This window comes from Thunnus albacares, chromosome 12 (assembly GCF_914725855.1).
Source record: "Thunnus albacares chromosome 12, fThuAlb1.1, whole genome shotgun sequence".
In the NCBI taxonomy this organism is placed as follows: domain Eukaryota; kingdom Metazoa; phylum Chordata; class Actinopteri; order Scombriformes; family Scombridae; genus Thunnus; species Thunnus albacares.
The window spans coordinates 11,767,113-11,785,014 of NC_058117.1; the positions used below are offsets into that span (position 1 = coordinate 11,767,113).

Here is a 17,902-nt window from a genome sequence, read left to right on the forward strand (position 1 = left end):
TTGCCGCTGTCACCAAGTGCTGTTCATGGGGGAATTGTTGGGTCTCTGTAAATTAAAGAGCATGGTCTAGACCTGCTCTATGTGAAAAGTGCTCAGAGATAACTCTTGTTATAATTTGGCACTATATAAATAAAACTGAATTGAATTGAATTGAATAGTTTTGTTTGCCTCACTGATAAAGGCTTTATTGGTCTCGGTTACTGACATCACAATGCAATGAAGTACATTCCTCTCTGCCCCCCCTCGTTCTCTGTGGGTCTCTTTCTCATCATATTCAGTCTTTTAACACTTTAAACATACAGAAGATTGGTCTGCCTATTATTGTAGTGGCTGGGTCGGTAAGATGTACTCACAGACTCACACATGGACTCACTAAACACACAGAGATGGCAACAAAAAAAAAAGTACCACTCATTTTCTCTTGATTTCCATTTAACATGAAGAATAAATCTTCTAATTAGCCATTTTATATTGTTTAATAGCTCTGTTTTGAAAAGGTAGAACAATGCCTACATCAAGCAAATACAAAACCCTGACGAGTTACTGCAAATGAGAAACAGTGGGACACACAAACACAACACTTAAATACAGACAACCACACAAAAAGCCAAGCTACTATATTACACACTCATACAGCAGCTACATACACCTCCAGTGGTCATCCATCCTCCCATAAAAATTTTAGTGAGAGCAGCGTTTTCAAACTCCACCCCTCAGGCAGAAACAGTGTTGCTTCCCCACACAATGTGTTCTCAGAGGTGAGGAAATGATGTTTTCCTGGAAGGAAAACTTGGCCTGACACAAAGCTGACTGGCCTGGATACACCTGTAACTGTGTTCCAGCCAGTTATATCAGCAGTAGAGGAAGTATAGTTTGCCATTTACCACAAAGAAACTCAAAAGATTTTTTTTCTTGATAAGATAAGGAAGACGCTCTTTAAGGTCTGCTTTGTAATATTTTCTTCATTTATCTGAGTCATCTATGACCTTGTTTCAGGTTATTTCCAAAACTGCTGTATATCAAACAACATTCAAACAAGCTGGCAGACACACAGGGACCACCACATCACAGGCCTTTACAGATGTTGCTGTCAATCAGACACAGACACCGACACGCTCCTCCAGCTGACTGACACAAAAAATAAGCATTTCTGATATTTTCCCAAAGACTAGTTTTTCTTCTTTTAATAATAATAAGCTATTCTAGTCAAGAAACATGTTATTTTTGACTGCAAAAAGGGATGAAAAAAAAGTGATTTCATTATTGATTGAAAAATGGAAATGGACATACAATAAAAATCCATGGACCTGACCTCGGTGCTCACAGTGGTAGTTACAGCCTAATATACGACAGCAAAAAGGAGGCACAGCACAGTGTGAACACCAGTCAATAATCCGATAAGCAGAAGGACAGACGGGACAAAGTCAGTGACGAGTGAGCTGGTCACACAGAGTCAGTGTTCATCACCAGAGTGCTTTATCCAGAGGAATTACAGCACTGAAAGGAACAGAAGTGTTTTGAAGTCATTGTATTGCTCTTTTGCCCAGCTCACACTGTGGCATCAACCAGCTCTCAGCTTGCAGCTGCTGGTCATTGATTCTCTCTCCGATCTTTTTTTTTTATCAAATTCTATTCCATTCCCTTTTACTGTGACAGACACCAAGAGAAAATCTGGCTTAGAGTGGAAATGTTAGAGGAAAGAGGTTGATGAGAGCAGGCTCAGAGCGTCATTTTGAAGTCGTCACTGAACAGGAAACTCTGTTTTCCTAGATCCACCTCTTTCAACTCTCAGCACTGATCAAGACACAACTGACTCACTCACTAGCGTTACACGTACAGGTTCTAGTTTGGGTTATATTTAGAGCCAAACATTTTCCTGATTTTCAAGCTTTCAAAATTCATCACTATGTAATAGGGCTTAATTAATTATGAATTATTCTAAATTGTTTTAAAACCACAATCAAAACCACAATTTGAAAGATTGCAAATTTCAAGGAGCGATGATTTTAATTATAATTTAGATACAGTAATTAACAGAGCCTTAACATGCTGTAGCAAGTGAAAGTTTAAGCTGACGACCATTGCTTTCACCAGCTATAATGACAACTCTCATTAATAAATTTACTGAGCTGTGGCTAATTAACATCATTTTGAGAGTTGGCAAAACAACAAAGGATAAATATTGGCCATTGTCTGATTAATATGTAAATATAACATGTTCCCTTCATGCCAATGTCAGCCGAGTTTTGAGTCTTTCGATCTAGGTCAGGTCACATCAGTTTCTGATAGCTAGCTTGGAAGTTGAGGAGTGTAAAAGACAGGCCGCTGGTGACCAGTCATTATCACCAAAACTGTCCAACTATGGAGCTGTTATCAAAAAACCTAACATCACTTATGAATTACTAACTTAACTTAATAAATGTGAGCTAAATAGGTATTTCCCTCAAACTGTTTAGCTCTTACATGTAATCTTTATAAACTGCTTGTAATCCTAACTCAAAGCTTTCCGCAATTTAAAATCCTTATCTTAAAAACTGACAAACTACAATTTGACAAACTGTCAAACAGTTTATCAAACAGTTATGGCTATTCAACTTCACACTGACTCATTGTACAAAAAGCATCTGATGAAGTCCCAAAAGCTATTAAGCCACACACAATATACATAATATATTATTCCCCTTTTCATGTTTATACCCAACTAGTCACAGTGCAGAAGAAATACATAACAGACAGGTTTCTGTTTCTCTGCACTACACATTTTTGGCATTTTAATAGACCACAACCGCATGTGATTTGCAATGGGAACAATATTGTGCCACGAAATAGTTATTTAGCTGGTATTCACACTGCTGCTACCTTTGCACATTTTTGGCTGCACTGCAAAAGTGGGGCCATCCCTATAAACACAAATGTCCCTGACTGACTGACTGATGAAGTTACACCATTGGTTGACCGAATGCCACCACTTCCTGTATCCTCTTCAAATTAAAGGGCGACATTTCAAATTAAAAGCCCTCTAGCATTTCATACACAGTCCAGCCATATATTAGGTTTTGACCTAGTCTTGTTGGTATTACGTTTAGCCTGCTGCTTCATTCTGTGCTCCTGAGACAGCAACACAGTGGTTGTGTGCTACTCATTAGGCCACTGTGTTGGTAGAGACTACACAGTATCACTGCATGGCAACTGCTTCACAGACACTTGATAAAGGCATCGGGGCCAGAATACAAATAGGTCTGGAGTTCTCTTATACCAAAATGTATTTGGTACTGTGGACACAGATTCTGTACACTGCTGAAAAACTGAGCAGATGACTCACAAAGTCTAATGAGGGGAGGCCAGCTTCTTTTATAGCTACAAGTATGGTTTAAAAGTTGCATGACTATGTCTATGGTGTCTGCTGCAGAGATATGAGGTCAATTCAAGTATTTTAAATAAGATGATTCCCTCATTGGGGAACTGCATCTCAAAGAAGTGCAGAAGTGTAGTCATTCATAACACTCGCTCACTTATTCCAATACTGTGCCTGTGCATAAAGGTTTAAAGTCAGACATCTGTGTTTGTTTTAGTCTCACAGCACAGAGGTCTTTATATCCATCTCAGGCTGGCTTCCACTTATATGCTAACTGAGATGCTGTGTGAGGGCTAAAGCCAGATAACACAATCTGAATTTATGTTTGGCTTCTCTTTTAAAGTGAATTTCGAGAAGAAAAAAAAAAACCAAGAGATTCAGGGGCAAGCTGAGGTAACACTGGTCATTGCATTACATCACTTCTTGCCTATCTTTGCAGGTAAACAAGTACCTTTGTAAAAAAAAAAAAAAAAAGAAAAGAAAAGAAAAACAAAAACAAACAAAAAAGGAACCACCTAGAAATAAAGGCATATGCAATCAAGCCGTCAAGGGGTCTGAAACAGCTAATTCGTGGCTATTCAAGGCAGGGTGGGCAGTGAGCCATTTGTTAAAAGAAAAGCAGTTTCAGTTATTAAAAAGGGATTGTTATGCCATGAAAGCCGAACAAGTGGGAGTAGAGCTGCCACGGTTACCGCATTACCGCCCACCGCAGAGTCAAGCTGATCACCGCTTCACTGCTGAATGAGAGGCTCAAGTGATGGGACCTTAGTTATTCTCTCAGGCCTGACATAAAGAATGATGTGCCTGCCGAATGCTGACCAATATTCCTGCTGCAAAGTTGGCCTCTTAATGAAGACACTGGAATAAAGATAGACATTTAGACTATAGAGACTAAAAAGAATAGACTAGTATAGGAATAAATGCATTCGAAAAGTTTACCGCACTGGTCCAAATATAGAATTTTTTTCTGCCCTGGAAATATTCAGGGTCTAAATAATTACATGTTCACAGCATCAGATATTCTTTTTGAATGGATAAAGAACCAGTGTAAAACCTTGCATTATGGGTTGTTTGTAGCATTTATGTTGCTCGGCTAGTGATTGTCTTAAGTTTATATTGAGTGTGTTAGAGTCAATTAGCCCTAAAAGTGTTTCATTAGTCAAGTTTAACCTGCAGTTTCTGAAAGCAACGTCTTTTTCTGCCACGGAGGAAATAAATTCATGACGAGTGAAAAGTCCAAAGGAGTCCAAAGTGTTTTCAAACGTCTCTACTGCAGAAACGGAATATGTCAAGCTGCCAAATACCACTGTCACAGATGATGAGGAGCTCAAAAAGACAAACAGGCAGTCTTATAAATGCTAAATGCCAGAGATAACAGAGATTATTTTTGACTGCTTCCAAGAGCCTGGTAGCAAAGTACGTAACTATACTATGATGTGAGTTATATTCATTCATTTTTCCAAAAACAGGTGTTGGAAAAGATGGCGGGGGGTGGGGGGTCATCTTATAATAAGGGTTGCCTTATATTCAGGTCAATTATTTTATAACTTTTTTTTTTTTTTTTAAATTATGGTTACTGCAACAGTTTGAATGACTTCGCTAATTTCTGCGGTAAGGAAAAAATCAATACCGCAGCAACTCTATGTGGGAGTGTTACTCCAGGCCAAATGCCAGACAAGAAATTTCATTGAAATTAAGCTTTCCACCATGGTGGATGAAAATGAAGCCAACAGTGTGACGAAACCATCTGATACATATGAGGGGGCAGAGAGAACATGAGGTAGAGGGGGAAGGGAGCATTTGACCAGCCAAGGTCAGAGAACAGGAGGAAACTGCTTAATAGACAAACTATTCAGGTGGTAAAAGTGTGTGTGTGTGTGTGTGTGTAAAAGAGAGAGATGGAAACAGGCAACTAAAATCAACTAACAAGATGAAGACAGAGGGGAGGGGGAGGGAGATCAACGTCAAAAGATGAAACAGGTCATATTCATTTTTCCACATAAAATCCCTCTGGCTGCCCCCCTCCTTACCCCACCTGCACTCCGCCCATCACATTTTCACTGGCTTTTGGCTCTTGATTTGAATTTAGACAGGGAGCAGTGAGCAGAGAGCATGGCTGAGGTTTGCAGCGGGTGATTTGTCCTCGCTACCCTTGGAGTCAGCCAGAGGGACAGAATTCAGTTTTTTTCCAGCCAGGCCTGGCAGCGGGCAGACCAGAAACTGAAAGGCATGTAGAGGTAAAAATTGTGTGTGCCAGGAGGGTGGCCTGATGGAGAAGGGGTTTTAAAGGGGACCTATTGTGCTTTTTGTGGTTTTCTGTTATTTATATACTGTTATGATGTTGGATATCTATATTAAATATGGTCAAAGTTCCAAAACTTGAGGCTCCCTGCAAGTCAAAAGCCAGGGCTTCAACTTGCTCTGACAGCTTTTCGGGCTTTTTTTGTAGCTGGATATAATTTGTAGAATATTAAAAAAATGACTGAGGATAGTGATAGTGAGTTACTTGCTACAGTTGCATTTATAGTATTGATGAAACAGCGAAAACATGAAAAAGACGAAGGGTCTAGGCTGTCTTTTGCTCTGCCATTTCAATCAACTGACTTGCTGACTTGACTAGCTGACTTTGCTATGAGCTGATTGGCTGTTGAAACAGGTGACATGCCTTATTTTCTAAAACCCGCCACAGGCGACTTGACAAGCTGAGTTGCAGGCAACGCCATAAGCCAGCTTCAGTCGAGCTGAGATGGGCCAGTTCACACTGCGGCAACTTTTACCTGCAACGTTCTATAACATTTTTGTCTCATCATGAATCTTTGGTCTGAACTGGCTGTTAAAGAGAAAAGAACCAAAATGGCCTGTTTCAGACAGAGGCTGAACTGAGGGGCTGCATAAAGAGACAGTATAAGATAAATTCGATTAGATTTTTTTGAACTGTGAATTATGCAAAGCTACTCTAGTGGAGTCCCAGAATAAAACTATAAAGCTGGAAATGAGCATGATAGATCCCCTTTAAGACGCTGACAATGAAATCACAACATTTCTGGTTCATGTCTGGCCAGGGATCATTCCCCATCTTTCTCCCCTAATTCCTTGTCAGCTCTCTGTCACCTATCTACTGTAATAGAGGCAAAGGAATTATGTTATACTTAACAAATCTGCAACGCATGATTTATGTCCAAAGCCAGCGCTCAGTGTTGAGGCAGAATGTAGTGTGCCCTTTATGGAGTGAGGTGGAAAATATGTGCATGGTGGTGTAGACGTGTAGCACGTCAAACATTGGAGTCCAGAGTCTGCAACCCATCACAGACTTGCAGTTAATTCTTGATTTCTTTTAAAGTCAGACTTAAATTAAATTGCCTGTTGTTCTCTGCTACAGCATACATATCTACTCTGTAAATTCACTTTTCCTGTGTTCTCCTTTGAGAAAAAAAAATGAAACCAAAAGGGAGAAATATATGTCATATTTTGGCTTCATAATCGTGACTATCTTTGCATTATTACAGTTAGTTCTTGGTCTAAGTAGACGAAGAACCTGTTTTCATACATCCAATCAAATTGCTTCATTGTAAACAATATTTGCACCAAGTATTTGTGATTTCTGAACACTGACATTCAGCCTGCCAGCTGAAATCAAACAAAACACCCACATGCCTCTCCAGCCACTGAGATTTCCTCATTTCAATAATAAACTATAAACAATACACTTAAAAAAACACATTGACATTATTTTTGAAAGCAAAAAGAGATGACAAAGCGTAACCATAAACAAAATCTTTCCCTAACTTTAACCACATGTTTTAGTTACCCAGCTGTAACCATTTATTTGTCATAACCATGATCATTCCCTACTGTAACCACACCATAGTTGCCATGTGCAGTTATTGTAGAAATAAATCATCTTAAAAACATTGGCATTGGGAAGTAATCTGGGGTTTTGCAGAATTGTCCAATATCAATTTCAGTATGTGTGTGTTTGTGTGTGTGTGTGTGTGTGTGTGTGTGTGTGTGTGTGTGTGTGTGTGTGTGTCAGACAACAATCTTCTTCCTGTCTTCTTTGCAAAAAAAAAAAGTTGCAATCTAATATACTGTATTATTAATTGTAAAGCCAGAACAAGGTTAAAAAAACTGATGCCCATCCAGCAGCGTACACACTGCTACACACGTCAAATAGTACATACGTAAATTTAAAATGAAGACATACCAACATGGAATATGCTTCAGTGGGTACCTTTATTGGAATTTACGAGAGAAATGCTGTATTTTCTACAAATAAAATGGCACTGGGGCATTCTGGATTTAGAATAACATTTTGGTAAACGACGTGAGAGAGAAGACTGATAAGGAGAAAGAACTAGAAGGGCAAAAGTGACACCAACAGTGGGAGACTGCGCTGAGGAAAACAAATTGAACTATGTTGCATTTTCTTCAGTAAAAACTTGTAAGTAACAGTTGCTTAGGCAGCTTAAGCCAGTCACACTGCGAACAGTCTGTCTATGAACCAAAGGTTTTATAATTGAGGGTAAAATAAGATGTTTGTTCTTCAGTGCCTTGGCGACAGAACAAGAAATAAAACATTTTGTTGTCTGTTTGATAGATTACCATCTGCCCACTATTCCCTCAGCATGATTCTTCAATCAGACACAACCATAGATCTTTCTAGATAAATCCCCTTCTCTAATACTGTAAGGGGTAGAGGGGTGGGGGGACAGGAAAAACAAATCTAAAATCTAATTTTTCTCACAAACAGTAGAATGTGTACATCAGATTACAATCAAATTGAATTTCCTACTCCCCATCTCCCAAGTTGTCTTTTTTCTACATCCGCTTGTACGCAAACCTCCCTGAGTTTCACTGTTTGCTTTGATGTTACAAGACATCAGTTGGGGCAGTCCGTGGGGCTTCCCTCAGCACATACTGAGCACTCTGATGCTTTTTTGTGTGTCTTCTGACATTTTCATTTTCAGATGGTAGGGTTCAAATACTTTTGCTGCTACAGCGTTCATGAATACAATAGACACTAATCATCTGCAGGTAATTTCCCAGGGTAGAGAACTAAACTCAAAGATTTCCCCTGAGGAAGCTGTCTAAAAATGCTCCTACTTTTTCCAGTTCCTGTTTTACATACTTCCTATCTTTCTCATGTTTTCATCATCCTTTCCTCGTTGCCCCCTGACAGACTCCAAAATCAGTAGCAGTATTTTTGGAGTAGGTGCAGGACTCAAGACTTTGTGCTGTTGGGTGCGCATTAGTCATCTATACAAGTTCATTTAAAACACAAATATATTTAATAATTTTGTAACATAGAGTAGCTTCCCAAATAAAGTTAGACACACATTAAAGCTTACATTAAAAACACATTTTGTATCTGCTTAGAGCTGTTCAGAGTGGGAACTTTGCAACTACGTGTGACCTGTGACATCTCAACAAAAACCTAATCTGAACTTTTATACTACAGAGACACTTAGCCCAAATTCTTATGTTTGCATGTGAAAATAGACACATGACTAGACAAGTATTTCCAGATTGATTTTGAAAAGATCTCTGAAACACCAGAACATTAGGACCCACACCTTGTTGATGACTTGGTAGGCTAATGATTTTTTTTTTTGCAAAAACACTTTCTGTTTCTGTTTCACTTTATCCATTCTGCACACAGTTTTGAAAAAAAGCTTTTTGTGGGTGTCAGAAAAGACCAGCTTAAAGACGGCTGAAATTAAGAAAAAAAGACAAGAGTACTGTTGACATACTCTACGGTACATTTCTCACCACAACTATGACAGTCCTGTATAGGTTTTCCATTCTTTCTTGGTTGACTTTTTAGCTTTACATGACAGCAAATCTTGATTACAAAGCAACAAAGGAGCCCTCTAAATTTCTTCCCGCTATCCTTCCATATATTGTTGGTTTTGCCATCAATAGGTTCCGACATTAATTAAACCGCATCAAATCAGGACTGAGGATCTTACTACATATTGCTTGTGCAGCTCCTGTGAAGCGATAACGGGTCATGAGCTTTATAATAGAGTTCCAAGGTTGAGACCTAATCATATAGACCTTGTGTGTGTTTGTGTGCATGCAAGGCTTTACAAAAATGAAGGGCAGGCCCCGAATACAAACAGACTCACATTAAGCATTTAAAATAAGCTCTTGCATGTAAACCCTAAACTCTGGAAGCCCATAGTTAAATACTTTCTATGTTTATGTATTGGGGAAGGAGCAGAGTCATGAACAATCCCAAGTCAGTGACAAGCTGGTTCTCTTAATTATAATAGTTGTGTTGTTAAATTAGACGAAGAATTGGAGACAGCTGCATGTTTTATTTTTAGTTGTGTTTTTAGAGTATACTCAAAAATAGCATTAACTTTCAAGCTGTAGTCAAAAGTGTCATCTCTCAATCAGATCTAATTTTGCATATCATCTCCCTCCATCCCTTTACTCTCTCTCTCTCCCTCTCATATAGTGTACCACCGATCTTGTTTTTTTCTTTCTTTTTGCTGTTTCTCTCTTTAGCTTTAAGAACGATCACATTAGGGGACCCATTAGGTCAGAACTGAAAGGAGAGAAAAGGCTGCTAGCAGACAAACTGTTAACACAGCAAGGTCAGCAGATAGCAATCAGACTGTTATCAGGAAAGGTTCACAGCCTTAATGCTAATATACGTGCATTTGTGTGTGAGTGTGTGCGTGTGTGTGTGTGTGTGTGTGTGTGTGTGTGTGTGTGTGTGTTTGAATTCATTATCAATTTATTGTATGGGAATGAAAGATGTGAACACAATGTAGCCTTTCAATGCAAAGGATCATTTAAATTTCTCTCTCTATCTTTTACCAAAGTTTATTACCTCAAATAAAGCTCTATTCTGTTCTGTTCTGTGTCTCTTCTGTGCCGTCCAGATAAACTGATACAATAGGAACATTAGCACTCTGTCTTTCACGCTAGGTTCCCCCAGGCCTGAAACAAACCAGACACGGAACAGTCCTGGAACACTGCACTTTGGCATTGATGTTAACCAACCAGAGAGGAAACAGCAGCGGATGCTATATGAACACTCTCTTTACCAGTCATATCATAACTGAATCATATATCATAAGAATAACAGTAATATATATTGAATATATCTAGATTTTTACTATTGTTGTGGAATAAAGTGTAGAATTGATGTCTCATTTCGATGTATTGTGACATTTGCTGCTGTCACTTTTGAGAACTTGGTCTATTTATTTTTTTAACTTTTAAAGTCAGTGAAACGGAGCTTGTGGGCAGCACTTCAAGGTTTTACTTCAGTGGTTTAGTGGTTGTGCCATGAAAATGTAACCTGATGGCAATTAAGAATTAAGTGTACTGAATACTCACTGAAAGAAGTGGCTGTTCTATGCATTATATATTTTGCCGGCCACCGCTCATGTGTCGGTACCATGTGATACTTCACACTGCACATCTGCTGTGTCCGTGGTCTTAGTTTCTTTTCTTTCTCTTACTCTGTTTTTGTCCTCTGCCTCCATCAGTCTGTTTATTGATCCATCTATTTTAAGTGTCTTGCTCACTCTCACATTCGTATAGCATCAGGGTGGCAACCCTACCATCTGTCCTCTGTACACTCCTTCCCTGTTTGCAGCTTGCTAATTTGCCGGTTAATTATAGAAATGCAAGGGGATCAGTGTGGTCTCTTCATAGCATAGGCTGTATTTATTGTCTTTGGGAAAAGCTGAAACTAATGAACTGATCAAACATTTGGCATATAAGCCAGTAAGTCAGGGAATGGATTAAAGTATGTGCACATTCATATCCACCTACAGTGCAGATTCTGTCGTCAGCCAAGCAGGCCATTCCAGGAGAAGATGAGTAGCTTCGGTAAAATTGCTTGGGCAGCTGAATTCCAAATTGGTGTTGTGAAGCTAGTTAGCTCATTTGTAAAGTCCTTCAGATGGCCCCAAAACATGCACTGTAATAAAACAGCATGTACTGTATTGTACCCTTTTGCAAAGTACACCCTCTGAATCTGTGGGTTTATATCATATCCTGTAAATCTGTATCAGGTCACTCTGAACAAGTACAAAATGCTTTCAATTCCTTTAAAAAATGACAATGGCAATGACAGAGACTCAATAAAAGGAGTCACAGCATGCACAGTGTTTTCTTTACTGTCATATCCATCATCACCACAGTTTTCTTGATTCAGCAGCATGACAAGCAAAGTGTGTAGGTAGCAATGGAGCACGACTGCTTCTTGGCTCTGCCCTCTGCTTCACAGCAGCTTTCATTTGGTGTGATTTAATTGAATGTTTTTCCTAAAAATGTGTTGTGAAAAAAATGAATTTTGATTAAAAGTTTAACCGAGTTAGTTAAATTTAATTAAACCATTTCATCTTCATCTTCACAGGCAGAAAAGTTGCAATATTGCTCCTGACTGGCTGACAACTCCGGCTCCCCGAATAGATCAGAAACGTTTTCCGACTAAATAAGGAGCTCCACTTTCGTCACCTCATCCAGCTTGTGTAAAATGAAAAGATGATACAATAATGTGCTAATACTCACCAAAGGGATATCTGATTTTCTATTTTGTAAAAAATGGCATTTGTGTTCATCAAAAATATGCCAATACACTATAAAACAATGTACATAACTAATTAGCAAATGGTTAGTGAAGTAATACAAATGTATGCTGTTTCAAAGAAGACACACATTTGTTGAAATGAGACATTATTACAAATCTGTTTTGTCATTTTTGAGACGACCATTTCAAAGTCACAATGAAAACACTGAGAAAAAATATTCCACTATCTTTTGCCATATAGTTCTATTTAGCTAAAATAATCTAATCATTTATTTTATACAGAAAACATTTTCAAAACAGGCAAAAAGGAACCTATATGAAACCTTACAGAAACTCCCTGAAAAAGGGGGTCATTAATTGACTATGTAATAACTTTAAATTAATCAATTCAAACAAATTGAAAAATAAAAGTAATGTTTTTTGACCACACATATAAATAGATAACTATTATTATTATTATTAAAACGGACCTGTAAGAAAACAGGCAGCAGTGCTTTCAGACATTTCTGTGCTGTAGCTGAGGTTATTTAGACCTTGGGTTGCAGGTGGGATGGCAGATGTCTGACGATGAAGCTAATCAGACTTCCTGCTTGGTCTAATGGCTGAATAATTGTCCCAGCCTTAGCTGTGGTCTGATAACGCCCTATCAGCCCGGAGTCGTCTTACAGAGTGGACAGGGATGGAAAGTAATGCAATAGGGAGAGCGGGCAAATTTTATTAGAGATGATAAAAAATGGATTCATAAGTCTGGATGGAAATAGCAAGAACCAGGGAGGTGCTCATTGCTCTGAAAAAAATGCCTCTCATCCTGACCTTTCAGATATAGAGTGAAAGAGAAAGAGGATCTCATTGTGTGTGAGGAAATGTTCCCTTGTGTGATGAATTATTATCCTACGCTCAGCCACATACAGACTATTGTATTTCTCTCCTATAAAAGCCGAGCAAAAAGGTCTTCAGTAAACACGTAGACGTTGTTAAGGTATTACACTGTAGTCTCTGCAAGCAACATCATTTTAGTAATTAACCACATAGAAAGACCTCAAACCTAAACATTTCATTAATGGCACTTTTTACATAGAATAGTATTGCTGAGGTACAATATAGTTCATGGAGATAATATGGTGATGATACAGCTGTAGTTGAGGGGCAAGACAATGTCTTTCTTGTGACATTTCATAATATACATGTAAAATGAAATAATATTTCTATTTCTTTACTTACTTTACTTACATGCAAATTCTCTTCATCCCACACTATAAACGTTTAAGTTTAAGAAATCTTTCCCTTTGTTCTCAGTTGTTCCTACAGTAACTAAAACACTATATGCAGTACAGAAAACAGAAATACCAAAAATAACACATATCCATTCATTTGGAAATCCATAGCGTTTGGGGGCCTCTCTGTGCAGCGCTGTTCCGAAACATGAGTTAACCTCTGTGTCGTTGCCGGGGAAACTCTTGGTAACGTAGCTGCTTTAAGGAATAGGGCAGTTTGTAATGTGTGTGCATAGTGAGTGCGTGGTTGAGCAAGCGGCAGAAAAGTGAAGGTGAATGTGAGCGGAGCATGCCGCCGCCGCCGCCACCACCCCAAAGCAGTCAACAAAGGGAAACACAATCAAAATTCTCTCTAATGGTACAGAATGAAGATAGGACCGCGTCAGTTGACTTAAAATTAAAAGAAAATAGTCATGTATTGTTAAGACCAATGAAATGGCATTTTTGTCAAAAAAAAGTATTTTCATGAAGATTCTCATTCATAAAACCCTATTTCAGTGCACAAATGGCTTTGTCCCAGATTTAATCTGCCCATTGATCAAAAACTAACAGCAGTGGAGTCACGACCAGGTGAGCAACAACTGTAGAGTTCCAAGGCACAGAACAAATTTTGTTTTTTGTCATCTTTTTCACAACTACAGTATGGAAGTCCTAAAAATCCATACAAGTTTAGAGTTTTCAATTCGTAAATAACAAAGATGTGAACATTGAATGTGTTTTGAATGGATCCACTTGTGACTTATAGTACACATATGACTACCCATACCTATACTCACCCACACATACTTTCACACCTATATGTCAAAACATATACAGTCATGTTCAGTACATACACACATAGACGCATGCACACAGTCTTTGTCTGCTGTTGTTTTCATATCCTGAATCTATTTTATACATTTGTTTATTTAGTTGTTTTAACCTGTATTTAAAAAGCTAATGAGGGACAGGGGCAACAAATTAGTTTCAGCTAAATTTCCTATATACTGTATGTTGCATTACTTCCTCTTATGTAATAATGTTTATCTGTACTGAACAAATAAATAAAAATAAAAAATAAAAACTCTAACCCTCGATCATTTCCCCTTACAATAATTCTCATTACTGCTCTCCTCAAAAGCCTCAGGGGTAATTAGATTTAAAAGAAATCTCTCTCTCTCTCTCTCTCTCTCACACACACACACACACACACACACACACACACAATTTGTTTCTACATTTTTAACATTAAAATCCCCTTACATGTTGGCAGCATGCCACTTTCTCCTTGATTAAATGAGACATTTGAAATAAGCTTAAAAGCATCTTGGTGAAAAGCTTAAAGCGTTTAAACATTTGTGGCACCGAATATTAGATCACAATGTCAACTTGTGTTGTTTTGCTTTTCTACAAAAAACATGAGATTAACAAAAGACTTTGACAGTAGCCTTGGTGCTTTCGCCAAAACTTGAATTCAATCCAATTGTCTGTTCTTTACAGTATTCAGTGTTCGGTGTGAGGGCTGCATTCCTCACAGCCATGAGCAATCCTCATGGCTGTGAGCTGATTGTATAACAGCATAATACGTATTATCTCTCTCCGCCAAACTACACATCAATTTCTCCAATTTCACTGAGCTTCCTCGGGCCTGTGTCTTTGGAATTTTTTACAGTACATTTTGTGTTTTTTTAAGGCTGTGTTTAGCATGTGGCTGCAGTGAAAATTCATGCACAGTCTTATCACCAGCTCACATGGTTAACACACATTGTAGACAGTGGATAAGAAGCATAGATGTTGGATACGCAGTGTTTGTTCGACTCTATGTCTAAATTTGTTGAACGGTAGCTTGTGTGACTCATATCCACAAGAGAAAAACACATTCATTTAAATCACCATATTTTACTTTGTTCAATCATGCCTCGCCATCTCAGTGACATCAAAATAGTTGATGTAAGTAGATATTTGTTTTGATCTGCTACATTTACACTGCAGACAGACATTGAAGGTCTGATGATTTTTATGCAGCCTTAATAAGAAACTATATCATCTTAGCAGAAAATTACACCAGCAGCAGACAAGATTATTTTTTTGTTTTGGTTTTTGTGTTTGAATTCTTCAAACCAGTCTGCATGAACTTCATCAGTTCACTTAAATTAATAAAGTAATCCTGAATCCAGCAGGGTCACGTTAAATTCAAATACAGCATATAATCAAATTATTTTAAATATGACATCAGTCAAAAGATTATTGCATTCATGCTTTCTTGCATCTCATCAGCGGTTTAAAGTAGCTTTAAAGTTTTGTAGCCAGTGGTGAGCCATGCTTCAGCAGAGTTCAGGCAGCAGCTTACTGATGGGCTAAGGCTGCCAGTGTCACTCACTGATTTCACTGCCACAGGAAAAGAGCAGTGATGCAAGAGCAAGAGAGGACAAACCACCCAAAACTCTACATTTCAAACATAATGGGGCGCCCATGGATGCAGGTACTGTACGCAGGTAGATTCTTGTAGAGCTGCATATACAAATTGAAGTATGATTTATTGTACTTCCTCCTGTTCTTCATCATATTTTAGACCAATTTATTTTCTGTTAGTTGTATGACATTAGTCATAGACAAGTCTATTCTTCACTATATTAATCCAATTCATTACTGTTGAAAGTAAGCTGTAATAAGCTCATGAATCTCAAGCAGTAATTTTTAGAGCATATCTGTTTGTGGTCAAACAGGTATCATCCTGCCAAGCCCCCCGCCTTTGTGTACCACCTGACTGGCAACACAACAGACTGCAGCACCCTGCCTTGTGGGGGGTTGGTGCCCATATGCCTGCAGCTCCACAATGCACCCATTTGAACCCAGATAAGTGGCAGGGAATGGATTAATGGATCAGCTTTCCCACAGTGTTTTACAGTGGATGTGTCACTCCTTTCCTTCCGCTAACGTAAGAGGAAATTATAACTTTATGAAATATAATATTAGGTTTTATAAGCTTTAGGGAAACCAGCAGAGGTACTACATCAAACAGCAAAGGCAACATTTGTAATGTAAATGTTTAAACAAATCATTAAAAAATCCATTGATAACGAGGTGGGATGCATCAGGATCTGTCAACAGATAATTATTTGATCGATCACATGGTATGACTGCATCACAGTAACTGATCAAAGCAGCAGATCACAATGTTAGGAATAAAAAGTAAACCGTAGTTTTTACACATTGGGATAAACAGCTAAATTGGTCATATTTGAGTGCTGATGTCTAAGAACAAAACTTGCTCCGCTGCAGGTAAGACACCAGGCTGAAGTTTGATTATCACCAGTTGGACATGTTGTACCCAATAGACTTTGCATCAAGTTGAAGTTTTTGATTATTCATTGGCATTTTTGCCTTTATTTGATTATTTGAAATTAGAGGGACAGTAAACAGGGGTACAGAAAAGGGTATTTTCTGATTTATTTTTTACAATTATACAGAACACAAAACACCAAAGAAACCCTAATTCCCTACCCTTCCTATATAGGCTAAACCCAGAAAAACAGAAAAAAAAAGTGGGAGGGGGGGAGGAATAAGAAGGTCAGTGCATAGAGTGAAACACAAAAAAAACACTGCACCAACACAGTGTTACATCCTTTAAAGAGGCCTTCTGGCTAACCAGAAATGATCACATCCCTATGGTGGGGTCAGTGATGTGCCTATATGCTCTAGATACGGCTGCCAAATTTTCAGAAAGGTGTTGTGTTCCAAAGACCATCTATCAATAAGGAGAGGAGAATCAGATTTCCATGTCACTGTCGTACATTTCCTGGCAACACATAAAGCAATTTCCATAAATCTAATTTGGGAATTAGTTGTAGATCTACTGACACTTGTGAAATCCCCCAGTAAGCAAAGCTCAGGCTCTAATGTGATCTTGGTCAAGGGTTAGGAAGTTGTACCAAAAGGGCCTCCCCTTTGTACAAAGCCAGGCACAGTGCAGGAAGGAGCCGACCTCTATACCACATCTGAAGCACATTTCTGACAATTCGGGTTTTTATTTATGGAGTTTCTGTGGAGTGAGGTACAGTTGATGGAGGAAATTATAGTGAACCAGTCTGTACCAGGCATTAATAGTAGCTGGCAAACTGCCTTGACATAAATCTGACCAGAGCTGTTCATCAATTGTTATGCTTAGATCTGATTCCCATCTCACTCTAGATTTGTGCAAACCTGGCTTTGGGCCCTCATTCAGTAGTAAGGAGTACATTTTAGAAATTAATTTGTATACATTTCCCTAATGAAGCAGTTTCTCCACACCAGTAAATTTAGGTAAAGTCATTCCAAGGGACCAGAGTAGTATATTTTCATAGTTAACTCTGTCAATTAGAGTAATGGGCAAACTCATCCATCTATGTAGATTATCTTCAATTCTTCTAAGCAACGGGAGGTAATTAAGCTTGTACAAATTTTTAAGGTCATTATCTACAGTTATTCCAAGGTATTTTATACCATTTGGAAGTACAAAATTATATCATCTTCCAGAAAATTAATTTAATGATTTGTCTGATCTACTTTGAAAGCCTTTATATCAGGATCCTGTGTAACTGCTTCGGCTAGGGGTTCAATAGCCAAGACAAAGAGACTGGAAGACAAAGGGCAGCCCTGTCTACTCGACCTACTCAAGGGAAACGCTGTTGAGATCTGTCCGTTAGAGGTAATTTTGGCCTGAGGTTCATGATAAAGAGGTTTTTACCCAATTAATAAACA

General features: G+C 38.4%; 1 protein-coding gene across 1 annotated transcript in view; it reads right to left on the reverse strand.

Moving 5' to 3' along the window:
* clstn2a (calsyntenin 2a) overlaps positions 1–17,902 on the reverse strand; it is a 168,904-nt gene that overhangs the window by 111,163 nt on the left and 39,839 nt on the right. The window lies entirely within an intron of this gene.